General features: G+C 42.7%; 1 protein-coding gene across 3 annotated transcripts in view; it reads right to left on the bottom strand.

Annotated features, from left to right (window-relative positions):
• The window catches only part of SPATS2 (spermatogenesis associated serine rich 2), a 101,002-nt gene that overhangs the window by 66,002 nt on the left and 11,320 nt on the right, over nucleotides 1-23,680 (bottom strand). Inside the window, exon 3 of one of the 3 annotated variants that reach the window (XM_079773441.1) lies at nucleotides 2,295-2,325. The exons of the other annotated variants lie outside the window; for them this stretch is intronic. The gene's annotated coding sequence lies outside the window, so the exon portion shown is untranslated. The remainder of the gene's footprint in view (nucleotides 1-2,294; nucleotides 2,326-23,680) is intronic. 3 annotated transcript variants of the gene reach the window in all.

Raw genomic sequence — 23,680 nt, 5'->3', positions numbered from 1 at the left:
ATAATTCTCTCTCATCATTGATCTCTCTCTCTCTCTCTTCCTCTCTGAAGTCAATAAAAATATCTATATTTTTTAAATTGGTATTGTGTAATGTGCACCCTTCCTAGTTATCTGATTTTCTACAGGGTTTGTACCCTTTATGATCTTTGAGCTATTTTAGAAATGTAAGTTGTAGATAACTGAGAGCAATGCAAAGGATTCTTGTCTATACATAAGCAAACAGATTCTGTCCAGTGAAAGAAGGAATGATTTCCCACATGTCAAATGGAAAAAGCCAGTTTTGTGTCAACCTGTAAATACATTTCAGCATTCTTGATCATAAATAAGAATGGTACTTTGATTTTTCCTTTGAACTACTTTTAACTTCTTACTGGTTCTCTTATTAATCAGTTTAGTAATATTTTTTACATGTGTTCATCTCATGTTTGTATGAAAATCATGATTTTGCCTATTTAAAAATAAAAAAATCCTTTAACAATGAATTTCATACAACATGTAGTAAATACCATGGAAAATGAAAATTTTAATGCAAAAGCTCAAGGGAAGAAAACATCCTTTTCCATTCATGTATATATTTAAGGAAGACCAAACAAAACTTTGTCTTGTCTCTTCCCAGCTCTGAAATTTTTAAGATTCTTTAAAAGGCATAGTCATTGCTGAATCTGGTAATTCTTTTTTTTTTTTTTTTAACACACACCATATTTTTATTGATTTTAGAGAGGAAGGGACAGGGGGAGAGAGATAGAAACACCAACGATGAGAGAGAATCACCGACCGGCCGCCCCCTGCACACCCCTATTGGGGATCAAGCCCACAACCCAGGCATGCACCCTTGACTGGAATAGAACCCAGGACCTTTCAGTCCGCAGGCTGACGCTCTATCCACTGGGCCAAATCAGCTAGGGCTGAAGCTGGTAGTTCTTGAAAGAGCCCATAACTAACATAAGAATTCTTTCAAATGATATTTCCAGCTGTTTTTTTCTGATGCTTAGTGTAAATAAAGCAGTCTTAAGAACAGAAGCTTCATCATTTCAGACTTTGACTCTTTTATCTGAACTACTTTTGTTAATTACACTCACCAAAAATATAGATGGTACATTTTTAGACCAAACTAAAAATATACATTTGACAAATGCTTTTTATGATCCAAAGATTTTTTGCCAGTAACATTTGTACAATCCCAAAAATATTAAATACATCTGTTACTTTCAAAATAATAGCTGTCTTTTCAAAATAATATTTTCAAAATATTGTATGTCAGTTGAAAAGATAGAATAATTAAATATTTTTTAACAAACTAACTTGATTCAATATATACATACAGCTTAAAGAAGCCCAAACCAGAAGTCAATATACAAACTCAACATTAAATCAGCAGCATATATTTTATTTTATTATTTTTTGTTGTTGTTAATCTTCACTGGAGAATATTTTTACCATTGATTTTTAGGGAGAGTGGATGGGAGGGAGGAGGAGGGGAGGAGAGAAACATCGATTGGTTGCCTCCTGCACGCACTCCACCCTGCAACCCTTGACTGGAAATCGAACCCATGACCCTCGGTGCACAGGATAACTTCTAACCACTAAACCACACCAGTCAGAGCTCAACAACATATTTTAAATTCATTAATACATGGGGAGAGAGCACATCAACATGTGTTTAGGTCTTCTGACTTTCTAAACCCCCAAAACAAAATATTTCTAATACCACCAGTCTCTATGGAATTACTGTTTTCACAAAGCAGCTTTTTCCCTCTCCTCTCTCAAGATCAAACTACTCCACCAACACTCTAAGGAAAGAAAGAATAAAATCAAGTTGCACCAAAAACCTTTACACTCAGCATTCATTCAGATCCTTCCAAACCATTCTCATGGCTTATAACATGCCAGAAAAATATTGCTCTAGCAGGTAATTACTTTGTCCAAAAATGAACAGAGCAATTTTAGACTTGAAATAATCTGCTATCCATGTCATTCATAAATTCATGCTACTATAATTCTTTAAATGGGGAACATCTGGCCCGTGGGCCGTATAAGACCCTCAAAATCATTTTTTTTGGTCTGGCCCTGCCAAGGCATTGGGATGAGTTAAATGTTTGACCAAATATAGCAGCTAATTTTTAACTTGATAATTTTGTATGGCCCTTGGCAGAAATAAGGTGCTTTAAATGAATACATAATGCATGCAACATACCATGCATTGAATATTCTAAAAAATAAGTTTTCATCTAGGTGAAATCAGTTAAATATTAGCAGACTTAAAAGCATGAAAAATTAACTCTTCCTTCACCCACCTCTACTGCCTCCAAACCAACTGTGTGTCAACTGGAAGGAAAGAGAAAAGAAAATGCAGATAAATAACTGGAAAAGGTACAGAATACTAATCCCAAAAGATGTTACCTCTTCCAAGTTGCAACTGAAGTTAAAGAACTGTAGTGAAAAGTCTTCCCCATTTTCAGTAGTTCAAGATGTATTGTTCTCTTCCTTGGGGATGCAACTCATTCCAGAACTTTCTTTTCTGACTCTTCTTGAGGTTCTCATACCACTACAAATTATTAGCATACTAGAGGCCCAGTGCACGAAATTCATGCATGGGGGGGTGTCCCTCAGCCCAGCCTGCACCCTCTCCAATCCAGGACTGCTGGCTCCCAACCGCTCGCCTGCCTCTGCCTGATTGCCCCTAACTGCTTCTGCCTGCCAGCCTGATCACCCCCTAACCACTCCCCTGCCAGCCTTATCGACGCCTAACTGCTCCCCGGCCAACCCGATTGCCCCTAACTGCCCTCCCCTGCTGGCCTGGTTCCTCCCCCCAACTGCCCTCCCCTGCAGGCCTGGTCCCCCCTAACTGCCCTCCCCTGCTGGCCTGGTCACCCGTAACTGCCCTTCCCTGCAGGCCTGCCCCCCCCCAACTGCCCTCCCCTGCAGGCCTGCCCCCCCAACTGCCCTCCCCTGCAGGCCTGCCCCCCCAACTGCCCTCCCCTGAAGTCCTGGTCCCCCCCCAACTGCCCTCCCCTGCTGACCTGGTCCCCCCCAACTGCCCTCCCCTGCAGGCTTGGGTCCCCAACTGCCCTCCCTTGCTAGCCTGGTCTCCCCCAACTGCCCTCCTCTGCCGGCCTGGTCACCCCTAACTGCCCACAACTGCCCTCCCCTGCAGGCCATCTTGTGGCGGCCATCTTGTGTCCACATGGGGGCAGCCATCTTGTGTCTTAGAGTGATGGTCAATTTGCATATCACTCTTTTATTAGATAGGATTATTTTACTTCCAAAGCCAGATCACTACATAAGGTGAACAAAGTCTTTTCAGATGAGGTCAGGTAGTAGTGAAGTTCTAAAGATCATTCCCTACTGCTATTCAAAGTCTCATCTAACCTGCTTTATAATCTGCTCTAGAATCCCCAAATTTAAAATTATTTCTATCACCTATCCCCTTTTCAAAATTTCCCTTGGGAGTATCCCTGCAGGCATTAAGAAAGCTAGCTAAACTAATTCAATGGAAAGTATAATTGATTAACAGGCACACATACTCTTTAACCCTTGCAAAAATGTTACTCATCAATTCAAACGAAGCTATAAATGGTAGAACTTTTATTATTTTTATTTTTTAAATATATTTTTTTATTGATTTTAGAGAGGAAGGGAGAGGAAGAGAGATAGAAACATCAATGATGGGAGAGAATCATTGATTGGCTGCCTCCTGCATGCCCCCTAACTGGAGATTGAGCCCACAACCCAGACATGTGCCCTGACCGGAAATTGCACCATGACCTCCTGGTTCATAGGTTGATGCTCAAGCACTGAGCCATGTCAGGCAGACTAAATGGTAGAACTTTCAATAGTTTCAGAGATTTTGTTTGTTTCGTTTGTTTTCTCTTTTTGGATGGAAGAACCATCATGCCTACTCTCATACAAAAGGAAAAAGAATGTCAAGTCCAAAGCTCCCAGCCCTCTCTCTACTGAAGAAAAGAGGCATTTGTTACTGTGAAGTCTCCTTCCACAGCTCTTGACATCTTGACAAATCCATTCTGGAACATTAAATGAAGGGAATTTATCTCCTACCTCCACCCTCACCAACAAGAAAGAGAAAGCCTATCCTAACAACCAAGATCCACTACATTCCAGCTTCCAAAACTTTTTTATATTGGAGGTAGGGAGCAGGGAGACATTTTATGTTTTAAAACATATTTGCAAATTCTTTGATCCTACTCCCATCAAAAGACAGAGTCAAATTCTCCTTCCCATAAAGAGAATGAAGCAGAAGTGACACTGAGCAACCTCAGAAGTTAGGTCATAAAAAACTGAGAAAACTCATGTCTGGTTCTCTCCCAGGACAGGCAACCTGGAGCCTGAATCACCATATAAGATATCTACGTTCTCTAAAGGCCTCGTGCTAGAGAGACTATGGACCAGGCCTCATAGAGAATTACTAGTAGATGGCTGAGGAGGGCCAGCTGTTTGAGTCCTCCCAGCTCAGCCATCAGACATGTGAATGAGGAGTCATCTCCAGGCCCAGCTACCAGCTCACTCCAACTGCATTAAGAGACTTCGGTGAGGAAGCCTTTTAAATGATTCCATCCCCAGTTATAATCTGATTGTATTCTCATAAAAAACACTGAGACATGACTGCCTAGCGAAGCCTAAACTCCAGAACCATAAAAAATAAGAAGTGTTATTTTACATCACTAAATTTGGCATGTTATGTTACACAGCAATAGATAGCCAAAACAGATTTTAGTAATTAAATTGTTTGGCTTTGGGACTGAATGGCAGGAGAAGGCAAGAAGGGCCTTGAAAGTGTTAGTGAAAGCCTGAAGGTTTTGCTTTGTTTTTAATATATTTTTATTGATTTCAGAGAGGAAGGGAAGGGGAAAGAGAGATAGAAACATCTATGATGAGAGAGAATCACTGATCAGCTGTCTCCTGCACACCCCACATTGGTGATCAAGCCTCCAACCCACGAATATGCCCTGACTGGGAATCAAACTGTGACTTCCTGCCTTATAGGTCGATGCTCAACCACTGAGCCATGCCCGCTGGGCCTGAAGGGTCTTAAAGACAATGTTAGGAAAAGCCTCAAGGGAGATGTCAATAATGATTTCAAAACAGCCAACTACAATCTACTGGTGAAATTCAACCTGCTGCCTGTTTTTGTAAATAAAGTTTTATTGGAATGCAGTCATCCCCATTTACTTACTGTCTGTGGTTGCTTTCTCCTATAACAGTAGAATTGAGCAGGTGTGCCAGAAATCATATGGCCCAAAAAACTTAAATATTAATTATCTCGCCCTTGACAGAAAAAGGTTACTGATTCTTGCCTTAAAAGAAAGTGTTATTGGAAGCTGAAGAAAAGAAGAATCTTACTAGATAATGGTGTAAAGTTTAGTAAAGCTGTCACCTGCAGTAATGTAGAAAACAGAAAATACAACAAATGAAATTATTAATCTGGGTAAGAATATTTCCAGAATGTCAAAAGTATCAACCAGTTGGTTTTGTTGTTGTTATTGTTGTTGAGCTATGTACATAAAATACAGGTAGAGAGAAATAAGAAAAAGAAAAAAATTATACAATTTTCAAGCAGAATATAGAGAAAATATAAAATAAAGGACTTATTAGGTCCCAAAAAACCCGTTTCTTATTCCCATAGCCCCCATATAACAAAATGTTTCTCAAATTAAGAAACACCCCTGGACAAAGGTCAAATCCAAGGCAGGGAAACCAGATTAAACTTTTGGCCCTTGCCTGTGTGGCTCAGTTGGTTGGGCATCGTCCTGTGCACCAAAGGTTGCTGGTTTGATTCCTAAATTGTGGGCTCAATCCCCAGTAGGGGGTGTTTTGATCTCTCTCTCTCTCTCTCTCTCCCCCCCCCCCCCCCCGCTTCTCTCTAAGAAAAATCAATAAAATATCTAATAAAAAAATTAAGCTTTTGTTTAGACTAAAGATTGGAAAACTTTTTCTGTAAAAGGTCATATAAATATTTTAGGCTTTAAGGGCCAATACAGTGTCTGGTGAACATTTTTTTTTTACAACCCTTTAAACACAAATGTAAAAACAAATGTAGCTTATTGGCCATAGTTTGCCTACCCCTAATTTAGACTCCAAAGAGATTTAAGGTGATGCCTTATAGATACTTTCAAACAAAAGGTTTTCTAAGTATCTTAAAGGTGTTGCCCTACAAAAGTCTTAAAGGTAGCTGATAGGGTTCAGGAAAACACTACCCCAAAATATGGCATTTTGGCATATTGAATATTTTAAGCTGAAGGAACTTGAGCAAATGGCAGAAGCAGGAAGGTCATTCGGTCCTTCCCCTGCCCTTCTCCCCTAAAGCAAGTAATAAAATCATGAGAAACATGTCCTCCCTATAACCAGAAGGAAAGGAATACTCTTATCTACAAATACAAAGTGACACAGAGAAGAATCCTAACAAACAGACCTTGCCAAATTTCCCCAGTTTATACACTTAATTCATACTCCTTAACCTATCACATTCCTTCACGACTGTCCACTCTTCATCAAACACAGCATGAACATACTTAAGTTTAAACATTCTGTTCAGGTCTTCAGTTACTTATGAAAGCTCTATGTCATGTAAAACATATAAATAAATATGTATACTTTCTCCTCTTAATCTGTCTTTGTCAGTTTAATTTTCAGACCCATCCATGGACCTAAGAGGTTCGAGGAAAACTTTTTCCACCTCTACAGAGCCTAAAGTAGAAAGAAAAGGACTTATATCAATGTGTCTAATAGAGTAAACCCATCAATAAGATTTAGATAATTTTATACACAGAAACATTGTCATCTTGAACTAAAAAGAACAGAAACAGTACAAAATGAAAAGAGGCTTTTGGCCCCCCCCCCCCCACACACACACACACACATACATACACTCAAACCTCTCTGACCAGGAAATAGGCTAAGAAAACTACAGAGCTGCAAACACTAGATGCATTTTATGGAAAAGAATAATTCAGGGGCAAAACTAAAAGCTGTGGAGAATGGTTCCTAGGCAGTAGGACTGATCACAGAACTGGTAATATGTGCCTGGCTGAATTTCAGAACTGCTTTGAACAGTGACTAGGGTGTTCCTTAACATCTGTATTTTTGAACAGGAGTGTCTATAGTGATTATCTTATGCCTGTCCACTGTTGCATATTGGGTGGGCTGGATATAAGGGGAGATAACGTGACTCTTTAGTTCACAGGTCTTTAAAATGAAAGCAACAGTACTCAAGAAGCTATACACAAGAAACCATATCCAAACAGTCTTACCTGCACTTGGGCCTGATTTAGATGGCAAGATCCTGAACCTCAAGCCTGAGCCTGATGCTGTACTAGATAAGACTTTGGGGGCCTTGAGAAGCGGTAAGTGTGTTTTGAATGTAAGAGGAATATAAATAATTTGTGGCCAGAGGGAAGACTGAAATGATTTTGAAATACAACTGCATATATTTTACACGCCTCCCAGCAAGAAGTGGAGTCTAGTTCCCTTCCCTTTGAATATGGGTTGGACTTAGTGACTTGTTTCTAATGAACAAAATGCAGTGGAAGTGACACTGATTCTGAATTTAGGTCATAAAAGACAATACAAGTCCCTTCTGGCTCCCTTACTCAGAACAAGTGCTTTTGGAGCCCTAAGCCTCTTCATGTAAGAAGTCTCTGGCTACTATGCAGTCCCCATGCTGGAGAATCTACAAAGAAACAGGGAAAAATAAAGATGTTTAAAGAGCTCTGGCTATTCTAGTTCCTAGCTATTTGGACTTCCTTGCTCAAGTGCCAGACATGTGAGTCTGAAAGAAAGCCTTCGGGATAACTCCAGGCCCCACGCGACTACAGGTGCATGACAGAACTTGTGCAAGAATAACTTTGCCTGAGCCAAGTCAACACCCAGAACCAGAAGAGTTTTATGCCAAGTTTGGAGTGGTTTTGTTCCTCAGCAATAGACAACTGCAACAACATGCCTGGAGACCCTACCCTGAAATGTTAGGTCAAACTTAGCTTGGCTTTCTACATTACCACAACCAAATAACATCAAACAATATCATTATGCTCACCCAGTTCCTTCATCCTCCAACTGAAATATTTGATTTGATCATGGTAAAAAGATATTTTTAAGACAGATTTAATTTAATTTTCACTATTGCAATGTGACAATTATATTTTAAATAGTATGCCAATCTAAGTGTCATTTAAAATCACCTATATTTACACACACACACACACACAGAGTTAATGACTTGCTGCTTACTAGCATGATTTCACTTATTTACAAATATTTTTTAAATTATTGAATTATTTGAGACTGGAAGTCATACTACATACTCTGGAATAAAACACTAATTTGTAGTGTTTTTGTTTTGTTTTGTTTTGTTTTTTAATCCTCACCCAAGGATATTTTTCCGTTGATTTTTAGAGAAAGTGGAAGAGTGGGAAAGACAGAGAAAAATATCGATGTGCGAGAAACACATCGATTTCTTGCCTCCTGCATGGGCCCTGACCAGGGCCCAGGCCAGGGAGGAGCCTGCAACTGAGGTACGTGCCCTTGACGGGAATCGAACCCAGGACCCTTTGGCCCACAGGCCAATGCTCTATCCACTGAGCCAAACCAGCTAGGGCTGTAGTGTTTTTGTTTGCTGATTTTGTTGTTGTTATTGTTAATCCTCACCGGAGGATTTCCATTTTTCCATTGATATTTTTATAGAGAGTGAAAGGGGGGAGGGAAGGAGGGAGGGAGGGAGGGAGAGAGAGAGAGAGAGAAACATTGATGTGAGAGAGACATGATTGGTTACCTATTGCACGGGGCCAAGGATCGAACCTGCAACCAAGGTATGTGCCCATGACCATGTCCTAGATTTTGCCCTTGACCGGAATCGAACCCTGGAACCTTCAGTCCCCTTCAGTCCACAGTCAACATTCTATCCACTAAAGCCAAACCAACTAGGGCTAATTTGTAGTGTTTTTAACTGTGTATATATCTGCAGCAGAACTAGAATAATCATCACTAATATTTAATAATCTAAGCTCTCTTCATTTCTAAGGTCTCTTCGTCTTTAAACATCATGATCTAAGTTCAGAGAAAATAAATCTTTTACATCTGAAGATGTAGAATTCAATGTGTTTTAGATCACTGGCAAGGAACTTAATGTTCTAGCTGTCAGAAGAAAAAAAGAATTTGATATTCACAGATTATAAACATAGCTAAGCTCAACTTCTGTAGAGATACTGAAACACCTGAGCTGAGAACTAACTGGCAGAATGGCAGAAGGTACTCTGGAATAGGAAGAACAAGGAGGCCTGAAGTCAAGATAATACTCTGAAAATGGAATTACTTTATCCATTGTATAAGCATTTCCAACTACACATTTTGCTTGTTTGTTTTTGTTAATCCTCACCAGTGGGTATTTTTTCCATTGATTTTAGAGAGAGTAAAGAGAAAGAGAGAAACATTGATGTGAGGTACATGTTCTTGACCAGGAATAGAACCCACCACCCTTTGGTGGCCAGGGCTCAACTACACATTTTAAGGTGGGGGGGGGGGGGGAGCGTTAATCCTCTATGCCACCAAATAAGTAAAACAAACATTATTTAGTAGCCATTTAATTAAACTTTTTTACTCTTTCCTAGACTGTCAAATATTTGAATTTTTTTAGCCAGCCAGCAAGCAGTGAAAAGAAATAAAATATAATCATAATCAGTTTGAGAAGAAAATTTAAAGAATAAAATGCATTCTGCTTTGAACACCGAGTAATACCTATACTCAAATTTGGGTAACTAAAATAAAAGGTCCATATGCAAAAGTCTATTTAACCAATAATATGGCTGATTTGAAATATCAGTCTGGGTTCTGGGTTAGAGCAGCGAGCCATACAATACAAAGGTAGATAAAAAGGTTTTCTCTTGTTCAGAGGGCAAAAAGTTTAGGCCCTATACAAATTTTAAAATAAGTTAAGGTCACTCCCCACAGAGAATCCATTTACCTAATTCTTCATTCTCACAAAGTCCCAATCTTACAATAAAACTGACTTTGGATGGCTGCTGGACATAAAACTCTCCTTCATTATTCTCTTTGCCCAGCTAATTCCAGCTCATCTTTCAGGTCTCTGTTCAAATGTCACTAACTCCAGAATCTGCACTCTACCCTACCCCTATCTGAGACTAATCCAATGTTTTTACTATAGGCTTCTACAGAACCCTCACTACTTCTATCATAGCATTCACATTACATTTTAACTTCTTGTTTAATTGTCTTTCCTGCTAGATCAAGCATGTCCAACGCAAAGGCTGACCTGAGTCAAATGAACAAGGTTTAAGTTTCTGTGGGCCGCAAAAAACAAAAGGGTCAATTTTCATAGAAACATAGGTTTATTTCGATAGAGACATGCTGAATACAAAGGGCTGAAATAAATGAGTAATCATTAACATAAAATAATAGAACATTTTAATAAAAATTAATATTTTTTCTTGAACATTAATTTACCAGACACTGAATAACCGCACAAATTAATAAGCGTAACACAAATAAACCTATTTTCTTATTATCTGAAAGCGAAATATTTCCGGTTGCACACACCAAACAAGTCAGTACAAGACTAATGACATGGCAATCGGATGCTAAAATATTCTCTGCTAGTATTAGTGGAGAGAAATGGTGCACCTGCGTGTAAGACACATAAGGGAAATGAATGCAACACAATTTTAGTAATCAGTCATTAGCGAACACTGTAGTTCATTATTAATAATTATGTATAACAAGATATTGTAAAAATTAAGTTACAAAATTTTTATTAATATGTTTCTTACATACTGTTATATTGGCTGGGCTGCAAAAATATTCATTGTGGGCTGGCTGCATGCGGCCCGCGGGTTGCGAGTTCGATATGCTTGTGGCTAGATTGTAAATCCATGTAAGCAGGAACCTATCTAGTTGCTTAACATGATATCCTGACGATCTAGCCCAGTGCCTGGCACATAGTAGGTACTAGTAAATATCCCTTGAAATGAATGACTCTCCCATCCAGCAACAGCTCTTTCAGGAACCTTGTCAGTATACAGGTCCTTGGGCAGGTTCCCTCCTTCCAAATAGTATTTTACTCTCCCCTCCCAGAACACAGTTCAAATTCTTTCCCTCTAACTCCTCTGTTTCCTTAGCCAGATTTAAGGAACCTGAAGCTAACTCTCCCTGCCCTGGCCAGGTAGCTCACTTGGTTAGGGCATCATCCTGATACTCAAAGGTTGTGGGTTCAATCCGCAAACAGGGCACATACAAGAATCAACCAATGTGCTTGCTTCGGCAGCACATATACTAAAATTGGAACGATACAGAGAAAATTAGCATGGCCCCTGCGCAAGGATGACATGCAAATTTGTGAAGCATTCCATATTTTTAAGAGGAAGAAGAAAAAGGTAAAGATAAAAAATATGAACAAAGTGACAACAAATACATATCTGTCAACAAGTGAATCTAAAAATCAAATGAATAAAAAATCTGATGAACAGAACAAACTGTTGAATGGAATAGAATCAGGGGCATGGAAATGGAACAGACTGACAATTCTCAGAGGAAAGGGGGATGCGGGGGGTGCAGGAAGAGGTTAGACAAAGGTCTTATATGCATGTATGCATTACCTATGGACACAGACAATAGGGTGGCGAGGGCCTGGGAGTGGGTGGAAACCGGGTGGAGGGGAGCTATGGGAGGAAACGAGAGGGACATTTGTAATAATCTCAACAATAAAGAATCTGTAATAATCTCAACAATAAAGATTAATTTAAAAAGAAACTAGAGCTACATTAATATGGGACAAATCTCAAAAACCATCTGAACAAGTAAAGCAAATTGCCAAAAGATAAGCCAATATGATGCTGCTTTTATGAAGAGTAAAATTTTAAATACTGTTTTCCTTCTAATCTAAGAAGCCAGACACATCCTAATATATAAAAAGCCAGGGGCCATGATGACCGAAACAACCGGACGGACAACCGAACAGCAGGCTGCATGGGGTGACCAGGCTGGCAGAAGGGGCAGTGAGGGACAACCAAACAACTGAATAGCAGGCTGCGTGGAGCAACCAGGCCAGCAGGGGGGACAGTGAGGGGTGACCAGGCCGGCGGGAAGGGGGCAGTTAACCTTTTGTACTCGGATGTCGAGTGTGACTCGACACGGTTAGCATCGAGATTAATATTACTCTTTGAAAGTATCAATAATTTGAAATATAAAAAATCCAAATAAATAAGTTTGTATGAAAAGAAACTCCAGTTTTTTATTCTACTGCCGCACTTTGTAAAATCTGGGGTATTTAAAAAATTAAATCCCGAGTAGAATAAAGGAATGGAGAAAAAAGCAAGCGAGTGCAAAGGGTTAAGGGCAACCAGGCCGGCAGGGGGGGGAGTTAGGGGCAACCAGGCCAGCAGAGGGGGGCAGTTGGGGGCGACCAGACCAGTAGGGGGGGAAATAGGGGGCAACCAGGCCAGCAGGGAGGGGGGCAGTTAAGGGTGACCAGGCCAGCAGGGAGGGGGGCAGTTAAGGGTGACCAGGCTGGCAGGGTGGGGCAGTTGGGGGTGACCAGGCAGGCAGAGGGGAGGCAGTAGGGGTGACCAGGCCACCAGGGGGGGGAGTTAGGGGCAACCAGGCTGGCAGGGGGGGAGTTGGGGGCGACCAGGCCAGCAGGGGAGGGCAGTAAGGGGCGACCAGAATGGTGCGGGGGGGAAGTGAGGGGCGACTAGGCCCTCAGAGGAAGCAGTGAGGGGTGATCAGGCCGGCAGGTAGGTGAGCGGTTAGGAGCCAGTGGTCCAGGATTGTGAGAGGGATGTCCGACTGCCGGTTTAAGCCCGATCCCTAAAATGGCAGTCAGACATCCCCCGAGGGGTCCCAGATTGGAGAGGGTGCAGGCTGGCCTGAGGGGACCCACCCCCATGCACGAATTTCATGCACCAGGCCTCTAGTTACCTTATAAACCACTAAGGGAAAAAAAACTCTGTCAAAATATAATCAATTGTAAAACACATCACAAATTCAGAGATTAAATGGGGGTGGGGAGTTGGGGGAGAGGAGATACGCATCTTAGAACCAATGAAATACTCTATAGTTTGTGTATACTTATATACTAGTATACACTAGGGGCCCAATGCACAAATCCGTGCACCTTAAAAGGAACTGTGGGCCATGAGGCTGCGGTGGCATAGGGGCGGGTCTCAGCCCATCCTCCGAGCCCCTGGTCCCCTGTCTACTAGCAGCCCCGCTCCCACCGCTGTTCCCACACGCTGATGGTGCCGGCCCTGCTCGCACCCACTGATGGCATGGAGAGACTGGGGCAGGCGCCAGCAGCAGGTGCGAGTGCCCAGCGGGAACAAAGAATTTTCAGTAACCACCAAAGGCTCGCCCTGATGACAGCAACCAGTGCCCCACCTTGGTCTGGTGCCCCCACACACCTGCTCCACCATCCCACCACAGCTGATGCCCGCCATGTTCTGCACTCTGCCACCTGCTACTGATGCCCGCCATGTTCCGTGTCCCCTCCCCATGGTCAGCGCACATCATAGCAACCGGTTGTTAGGCCATTGGGTCTATTTGCATATTAGGGTTTTATATAGAGAGATAGCAAAAAATTGTAAAGCATTCAAGGAGTTGTCACTGAGTATGTTATAGTGGCCACCTCTGGGAAGAAAGAAGGGCAACAGTAGGGGGTGTGCAGGAGGCAGCTAACTCACATTGATGTTTCTGACTCTCTGTCCCTCTCCCTTCCTCTCTGTAAAAATCAATAAAATATATTTTTTTAAAAAGAGAGATAAAACTAAAATAGAAAACAATAAAAACAGATTGAGATAGAGTGAAGGAATGTGATTTAAAGCATTCTGAAGTTCCTATATTGTTCAGAGAAAATTTTATTTTTATTTATATACTAGAGGCCCAGTACACAAAATTCATGCATGTGAGGGTGGTGTCCCTCAGCCCAGCCTGCACCCTCTTGCAATCTGGGACCCCGCAGGGGATGTCTGACTGCAAACTGGCAGTCGGACATCCCTCTCGCAATCCGGGACCGCTGGCTCCTAACCAATCACCTGCCTGATCGCCCCTAACCATTCTGCCTGCCTGCCTGATCGTTCCTAACCCCTCTGCCTGCCTCCCTGATCGCCCCTAACTGCCTCTGCCTCAGCCCCCACCACCACAGCTTCATCCGGAAGGATGTCCAGAATGACATCCGGAAGGTTGTTAGGCTGTCTGGTCTAATTAACATATTATGCTTTTATTATTATAGATTTTTATTGCTTTCAGAGAGGAAGGGAGAGATAGGAACATCAATGATGAGAGAGAATCATTGATCGGCTGCCTCATGCATGCCCCACACTGGGGATAGAGCCTGCAACCTGGGCATGTGCCCTCACTGGGAATCAAACCGTGACCTCCTGGTTCACAGGTCAACGCTTCTTCAACCACTGAGCCACGATGGTTAGGCAAGATATTAATTTTAGAGTTCAGCATGTATGTGTGATGAGAGAAGAACTCTATGTATGTAATAGAAAGCAAGTAAGAAGTATAGCCAAAAAAAAGAAGTATAAACTAAAGTGGCAGAAATAAGTCTAAAAGTATCAGTAATCACACACCATATATATACATACATACATACAGATTAAATTTATCAAAAAACAGATTATCAATTTTTTTTTTCAAATCCAACTATGTATAGACTACCAAGATACACATAAAGCAAAATGACCCATAAAGGTGGAAAAACTAAAAGGAAAATTGAAGCCCTAGCCGGTTTGGCTCAGTGGATAGAGTGTCGGCCTGCAGACTGAAGGGTCCCAGGTTCAATTCCGGTCAAGGGCACATGCCTGGGTTGTGGGCTCGATCCCCAGTAGGGGGTGTGCAGGAGGCAGCCGATCAATGATTCTCTCTCATCACTGATGTTTCTATCTCTCTTTCCCTCTCCCTTCCTCTCTGAAATCAATAAAAATATATATTTTTAATGATTTATTTTAAAAAAGGAAAATTGACCCTGGGTCCGGGGGAAGCTAGATCCCGGGTCCGGGCGAGGCCATGGGCCCCTGGATCCAGGTGAGGCCACGCGACCCTGGGTCTGGGAGAGGCCACGCGCCCCTGGGTCCGGGTGAGGCCATGCGCCCCTGGGTCCGGGGGAAGCTAGATTCCGGGTCTGGGTGAGGCCGTGTGCCCCTGGATCTGGGTGAGGCTGGGTCCTGGGCCCGGGTGAGGCTACGCACCCCTGAGTCCGGGTGAAGCTGGATCCCAGGTCCAGGTGAGGCCGTGTGCCCCTGGATCCGGGTGAGGCTGGGTCCCGGGTCCGGGTGAGGCCGTGGGCCCCTGGATCCGGGTGAGGCCACGCGACCCTGGGTCTGGGAGAGGCCACGCGCCCCTGGGTCCGGGTGAGGCCATGTGCCCCTGGGTCCGGGGAAAGCTAGATCCCGTGTCCGGGCGAGGCCGTGTGCCCCTGGATCCGGGTGAGGCTGGGTCCCGGGCCCGGGAGAGGCCACGCGCCCCTGGGTCTAGGAGAGGCCACGCGCCCCTGGGTCTGGGTGAGGCCACGCGCCCCTGGGTCCGGGTGAGGCTGCGCACCCCCTGGGTCCGGGCGAGGCCACATGCCCCTGGGTCCGGGTGAAGCCGTGCCCCTGGGTCCGGCCGAGACCAAACCAGAGGGAGTCGGACCTGCATTACCACCATTTGTCCACCATCCAGAGATGAGGGGTCAGTGCCGACATGTACTCATAAGGAACTGGTGGACATTGATATTGGGTCTCAAAAGAACTGTTGGTCCAGAAAGAAACTCACTACAGACTGATTCATTTGCCTGTCAGCATAACTATTATTGCTCGTCTCACATTCAGTTCTTATAAGTATATCTCTAGTGACACATGATTTCGCTCATCTAGGGGAAATGATGAACAACATAGACTGATGAACAACAACAGAACCAGAAACAAGGAGGCATCGATCGGACTATCGGGCCTCAGAGGGAGGATAGGGGAGGGTGGGGGGAGGGGGGAGAGATCAACCAAAGGTCTTGTGTGCATGCATATGAGCCTAACCAATGGTTAAGTTCAACAGGGGGTTGGGGCATCCGTGGGGAGGGGTGTGGGATGGGAATGGGGGGATGAGGACAAATATGTGATACCTTAATCAATAAAGAAATTAAAAATAATAATAATAAAAAAATAAAAATAAAAAAGGAAAATTGAAAAATAGGTTGTACATTATTAATCTAAACAAAATTCAATATTAATATCAGACACAGTAAGATTTAAAACAAAAATCATTTATAAAAAATTTTAATGTTTTTTATTGATTTCAGAAAGAGGAAGGGAGAGAAAGAAAGATACAAACATCAATGATGAGAGAGAATCATCCATCGGCTGCTTCCTATATGGCCCATACTGGGGATCAAGCCCGTAACTGGGCATGTGCCCTAACCGGGAATCAAACCTGGTTCATGGGTTGATGCTCAACCACTGAACCACATTGGCCGAGCTAAAGCAAAAATCATTAATATATGGTCATCATAAGAGAGCCCACAGGATTCATCAAAAGAGCACCCCTTAACCTAGAGTAAGACATCCCTCCCCACCATGGACATACACTGTATTTAAGAAGTGGGACCAAGTATTTAAAACAAGAATGTCCTTCCTGAGGTCCTGCCATTTGCAACAATAAGGATGAACCTGGAGGACATCATGTTAAGTGGGAAGACAAATACTGCAAGATCTCACTGATATTTGGACTCTAAAAAAGTCAAATAAATAGAAGCAGAGAGTGGAATGGTGGTTACCCGAGGCAGGGAAATGGAGCAAAGGGTACAAAGTTATAGCTATGTAGGATGATTTAAGTCTAAAGACCTAACATGCATGATGATTATAGTTAATAATACTCTATTGAATACTGGAAATTTGCTGAGAGTAGATTTCAGGTACTTGTATCACAATTTTTAAAAGGTAATTATGTGGGAAAATACGTTAATTAACTTGACTATAGTACTAGTAATCATTTCACCATGTGTATATGCATATCAAAACATCATGTTGTACAATTTATTTATTTATTTTTTAAATATATTTTATTGATTTTTTAGAGAGGAAGAGAGAGGGATAGAGAGTTAGAAACATCGATGAGAGAGAAACATCGGTCAGCTGCCTCCTGCACACCTCCTACTGGGGATGTGCCCGCAACCAAGGTACATGCCCTTGACCGGAATCGAACCTGGGACCCTTGAGTCCGCAGGCCGACGCTCTATCCACTGAGCCAAACCGGTTTCGGCTATGTTGTACAATTTAAATATATATAATTTTTATTTTTAAAACTAATTAAAAATAAAAATGCCCTTTCCCAGGATCCAGACTCCTTGCCCTTCCTTTCTTCCCAACACTCATACCCTCACCTCCATTATCTGCCTGCTATCAGGCCAAATCTTTTCATGTTCTTGATCTGTGTTTATGCTGTCCATCAAGAATCCCCAGATGATTCTAATCTAATCTCATCTCCTATATTCTAATCCCCACACAGTTCTACACATCCTCTGCTCTGTCCCCATCTGCCTTACACATCTCTCCAAATTTTTAAGCCATTCCACTGTGCCCTACATTTTCAACCTCCACTCTGAAGATTCCCTTCAACTTCTTGTTCTAATTGAAACCTGGTTCTCCTTTCAGGCCAAACACCCCTCACAGCCTTCAAGTGGTGAAAATTATCTTTCTCCACCCCTCCTACCACTGGAACTGGGAGTGAGGAAAGTGTCCTCCTTGTTCCTCAATGATGTTTCCAAATCAGTCTCCTTCCCTCTTCCCTAAAAAACCTCTACTTGAGCCCTGGCCAGTTTGGTTCAGTGGATAGAGCGTCGGCCTGGGGACTCAAGGGTCCCAGGTTCGATTCCGGTCAAGGGCATGTAACTTGGTTGCGGGCACATACCCAGTAGAAAGTGTGCAGGAGGCAGCTGATCAATGTTTCTCTCTCATCGATGTTTCTAGCTCTCTGTCCCTCTCCCTTCCTCTCTGTAAAAAATCAATAAAATATATTTTTAAAAATAAATAAATAAATAAACGCCTCTACTCGAATATCATGTGAAAACTTTATTACCCATTATCTGGCTGTGATGGCTAATTTTTTGTGTCAACCTGACTAGACGACAGATGCCCATATATTTGACCAAACACAGAGGGTGTTTTCATCTGAGATTAGCATCTGAATAGGCAGACTGAATAAAGCAGATGGCCCTCCCCAATGTAAGTGGGTATCAACCAATCCAGTGAGGAACAGAACAAGAAGGCAGAAGAAGAGAGCATCCTTCTCTCTCTCTCTCTCTCTCTCTCTCTCTCTCTCTCTCTCTCTCTCTCTCTCTCTGGCTGACTGTGGAGCTGAGTTATCAGTCTGCCCTTGCACTGGAACTTAGGTCCTGGTTCTCAGGCCTTCAGACTTGTACTGGAATTTATACCACCAACTTTCGTGGGTCTGTGACTTGCAGATGGCTGATCATGGGACTTCTCAGCCCCCATAATGGCATGAACCAATCCTTAAAATAAATTTCATTCAAGACAAATACATAGAGAAATAATAGACACGGACATAGATGAGAGATCTAATTGGTTCTTTTTCTCTGGAGAGCCCCAACACTGTGACTCTCTACAACACCGCTCTTAAGTCCAAACGATTTCAAATTGATGATGTTTCTAACACCGCATCTCTCTGAATTCCTCTTTCTCTAAATTCCTTGCCTCTGATTATCTCACCCTTTACCCATGCATCCAATAATAATGCCTCCACAATCTTAATTTTTGTATTCTGCCGCCTGACCACAACTTACTATTTTTATAGCTGTCTCTCACATATCCAAATTCCAACATCTTTTTATCCCAGCAGGCCCATCAATGCATTGATTCAACCATTTTTTTCACCATCTCTTAGTCACTTAATGTTCTCTCTCCTCTCCTTACCTAGTTTAAATTCCACAGCATACATATTCGCTCCCTTGCACATATCCTCTATTCCTTGACCCTCTTGTGTTTTGTTCTACTATCTTGGTAAAACCTCTCTATGGTTAAATCTACTCCAAACATACCACTGCAGCTGAATGTGGCTGGAGGAAAAAAGCCATACTGACTCATCTCACTTTAAATTCATGACCACAAACCTCAAGGGGCTCTTAAAGCCACCTGACAATCATACAATATTTCCCTGCTTCAGACATTCTCCCACTCTCCTGAACAATTTCATACCTTCTCCTTTCTCCACAAACCTCCATTACCTCCTGCTCCCCACCCTCACTTTCAGCTGAGCACTTTGATTCCTAATTCACTGAGAATAAAAAGAATCAGAAGAAAACTTACAAACTGCTACTGCCAATTTAATCCACCTACTTAAGTGGGTTTGAGATGTATTTTGAAGACAAAATCAACAAGAATTGGAAATGGATCTAACGTGAGGTATGAGGAAGAGAACGGAATCAAACGTGACTTTTAAGTCTTTGCTCAAATATTATTTTCTCAACAAGACCTCCTTCCTCCCTCCCTTCCTTCTTCCCTCTCTCCCTCTCCCCCCGCCTTTCTCTCTTTCTCTCTCACATTGAGTCACATGCTAACAGAGTTATCTCTATCACCTTTCCAGATTTTGTTTTTGTTTTTTCAATACCAATTATCACCAACTGAAATACCAAACATTTTACACCTTTGCTTAATATACATCTTCCCGTACCAGACTAGAAGCTGCATGTAGGCAAGGATTTTTATGCTTACTTTACTGTGTGTATCAGACAGATAGTAGGCACTCAATAAAATGCTTCTGCCCTGGCCAAGTAGCTTAGTTGGACGAAGCATCGTCCTAGCATGATAGGTTGCAGATTCATCCAGTACACTAAAAGATTATGAGCTGATTCCTGATCAGGGCAAATACCTAGGTTTAGGATTTGATCCCTGGTCAGGGTGCATACAGGAGGCAACCGATCGATGTTTTTCTCTCACATCAATGTTTTTCCCTCTCTCCCTTTCTCTCTAAAAATCAATAAAAACACATCCTTGGGTGGGAATTAAAAAAAAAAAGTTCAGGTGTGCTCTCCCTCCAGGGAGCATGCCTGGGCCATTCCCTATTCCCTCGCCTTCCCCCACAGCCACTTATCCCCTAACCTCTCAGGGACCCCATGAGGCTTGCAACCAGGGAGCAATGGGCGGCAGCAGCAGTTCAACCCCATCAGTCCCAGCTGGCTCTCCATCCAGGGAGCTCATCCATGCCATTCCTTTCTCCTTCTCATTCCCCGACAGGCATGTACCCCCTAACCTCTAAAGCAGTGGTCGCCAACCTTTGGAACTTCACAGACCACCAGTGGTCCGCAGACCACCGGTTGGCGACCGCTGCTCTAAGGGACCCCATGAGACTTGCAACCAGGAGCGTGATAGGCAGCAGCAGCAGCTTGTCCAGGGCTAACCCCCTGAACCTGTTTCCAAGGCCCCCTTTTCTCTAACTTCCCAGAGAGCCAAATCAGCCCAACCTAGGCTCTCCTGTTACTTCTTTATGCCCTTCCTTGTTTCATTGTCTTAAGTATATTTTTGCTGTGGTCAATAAATTCTTGCTTTCTTTTCTAAAAAAAAAAAAAGTTTATCTGCCAAGAACTTTAATAATATACTTGGGGTTATTTCACAATGGAAATGATTAGCCAGTAGAGTGTGAAAGCATGATGTGTTCTCAGCTTTACTGCCTAATAAAAAAATGTAATCATTTAGCCCAGGTGGTGTGGCTCAGTGGTTGAGCATCGACCCATGAACCGGGAGGTTGTGGTTCAATTCCTGTCAGGGCACATGCCTGGGTTGCTGACTCAATCCCCAGTGTGGGGTGGGTAGGAGGCAGCCGATCAATGAGTCTTTCTTATTATTGATGTTTCTATCTCTCTCTCCCTCTCCCTTCCTCTCTGAAATCAATATATATATATATATATATATATATATATATATATATATATATATATATAAAATGTAATCATGTCAAAACTGAATATAATTCTACTTAATCTTAAATGTTAAGATGTCAAGTAACAAGTAATCAGGATGAAGGTACCAAATATCCCTCCTTTTCCAGGAGCATTTCCTATGTTATTAAGTTAGATGCCCAAGCACAAATTTAGTCTTCATTGTTGCATTCCTTTGCTCCCAAATTACACAGCATCACATATTAATACCTTATAGTCTAACTTATAGAATCATCATAACATTACAGGACAGGCAGACCAATGACAAAATGTCAAATATAAACTTATAAAAGACTGACATAAGGGAACTCATACAACTTAACAAAAGGAAGATTAAACAACCCAATCAAAAAATGGGCAATGGACCTAAATACTTTCGAAAGAAGACAGAAGGAAGGCCAAGAGACATATGAAAACATGCTCAAAGTCACTAATCATCCGAGAGATGCAAATCAAAACGACAATGCGGTACCATCTCACACCTGTCAGAATGGCTATCATCAAATCAACAAACGACAAGTGCTGGCGAGGATGGAGAAAAAGGAACCCTCGTGCACTGCTGGTGGGAATGCAGACTGGTGCAGCCACTGTGGAAGACAGTATGGAGTTTCCTTAAAAAGTTAAAAATGGAACTCCCATTTGACCCAGTGATTCCACTTCTAGGAATATATCCCAAGAAACTAGAAACACCAATTAGAAAGGATATATGCACCCCTATGTTCATAGCAGCACAATTCACCATAGCTAAGATTTGGAAACAGCCTAAGTGCCCATCAGCAGATGAGTGGATTAAAAAACTGTGGTACATCTACACAATGGAATACTATGCTATGGTAAAAAAGGAGTTCTTACAATTTGCAACAGCATGGATGGAACTGGAGAGTATTATGCTAAGTGAAATAAGTCAGTCAGAGAAAGATATATATCACATGATCTCACTCATTTATGGAATATAATGAACAACATAAACTGATGAACAAAAACAGATCCAGAGACAGAGAAACATAGATCAGACTGTCAAACCTCAGAGGGAAGGTAGGGGAGGGTGGGGTAAGAGGGAGAGATCAACCAAAGGACTTGTATGCATGCATATAGGTCTAACCAATGGACACAGACAACAGGGGGGTGAGGGCATGAGTGGGGGGGAGTAGGGGAGTAATGGGGGGATAAGGACACATATGTAATAACTTAATCATTAAAGAAATTTTAAAAAAAGACTGACATAAAATATGTACAAGCTTTGAGTAGAGATGAAAAAGATTACCCAACTAAGCCTTATCTAAAGCAATGTCCATGTAACAAGGAATTAGATAAACCATCTCAAGAAATCTCCTGGGTACTGACTAGTACGATGTTAACAAAATATCAAGCTTGTATCTAAACTAAATGGCTGATTTAGTCTAGGTTGGTTCTATACCACCTACCATTCAGGTACAATACTTTAGCTTCCTGTCATTCTATCTTAATTATAGACAAGTTTCAGCATTTTCATCAAATATAAGGGAGCTTCTTATGATGAGATCCTTGTATTGAGAGCTTGTGCAGGATATGGAGTTAAGTAAGCTATGAAGGCAATTTACTATCTATATGAAAGCCTAAGCAACCAAATGACCAGATGTTATGATGCGCACTGACCACCAGGGGGAAGACACTCAAAATGCAGGAGCTGCCCCCTGGTGGTCAGTGAGCTCCCACAGCAGGAGCGCCACTCAGCTGACCAACGGGCGCCAGACAAAGGGCTCACGGCTGGTGAGGCCGCTGCGGCGGCGCAAGCCTCTCCCAATCAGGACTGACTGGGCGCAAGCCCGCAGCAGGCACAGCGGGGCCGGGATTAACAGGAGTGGCAGGCAGAAGTGGCAGGCAGCATTGGATTGCCGGTTTCTGCCTGATCCCACACCGATGGACCCCACCGGTGCACAAATCCGAGCACCGGGCCTCTAGTAAAGATATAAGATAGCCAAACAAAGTAAGCAGAAGAGTCACTCCCATCACACACTAATGCATACTTTAAGTCAGTGTAACAGAAGATAACCAGAAAGAACCAGCAGTGAGCTGACCACACTGGTATGCTGTAATGAGAGACCAAGTGGATAATTTAAAGAAAAGTACTGAGAAACCAAGATGGCGGCATAGGTAAACACCTAAACTGCTGCCTCGCACAACAATTTCAAAACTACAACTAAAAGACAAACGGACATCATCCAGAACCACAGGAAGGCTGGCTGAGTGGAAATTCTACAACTAGAAGGAAAGAGAAAAGCACACTGAGGCCCTAACCAGTTTGGCTCAGTGGATAGTGTCGGCCTGTGGACTGAAGGGTCCTGGGTTCGATTCTGGACAAGGGCATGTGCCTTGGTTGCGGGCACATCCTCGGTTCAGAGGTGTGCAGGGGGCAGCTGATTGATGTTTCTCTCTCATCGATGTTTCTAACTCTCTATGCCTCTCCCTTCTTCTCTGTAAAAAATCAATAAAGTATATATTTTTTTAAAAAAAGCACACTGAGACTCAGAGGAACTGCAGGAGGCAGAGGTACTGAGACGTGTGCGTGCGCGTGCGGAGAGGACTGGCAACTGAGTGCGCGGCTGGCTTTCTCAAGCGGGAGTGAGACAAAAGCTCCCGACTGTGCTGAACTCCTGTTCCGGGCAAGACTCTGGGGACCCAGACTCATACGGGGTGAAACTGGACTGTCAGGAAAGAGAAAAGCACACTGAGACTCAGAGGAACTGCGGAAGG

Source organism: Cnephaeus nilssonii (assembly GCF_951640355.1).
Source record: "Cnephaeus nilssonii genome assembly, chromosome: 6".
Classification (NCBI taxonomy): Eukaryota; Metazoa; Chordata; class Mammalia; order Chiroptera; family Vespertilionidae; genus Cnephaeus; species Cnephaeus nilssonii.
This window is presented reverse-complemented; position numbering and strand designations above follow the sequence as displayed.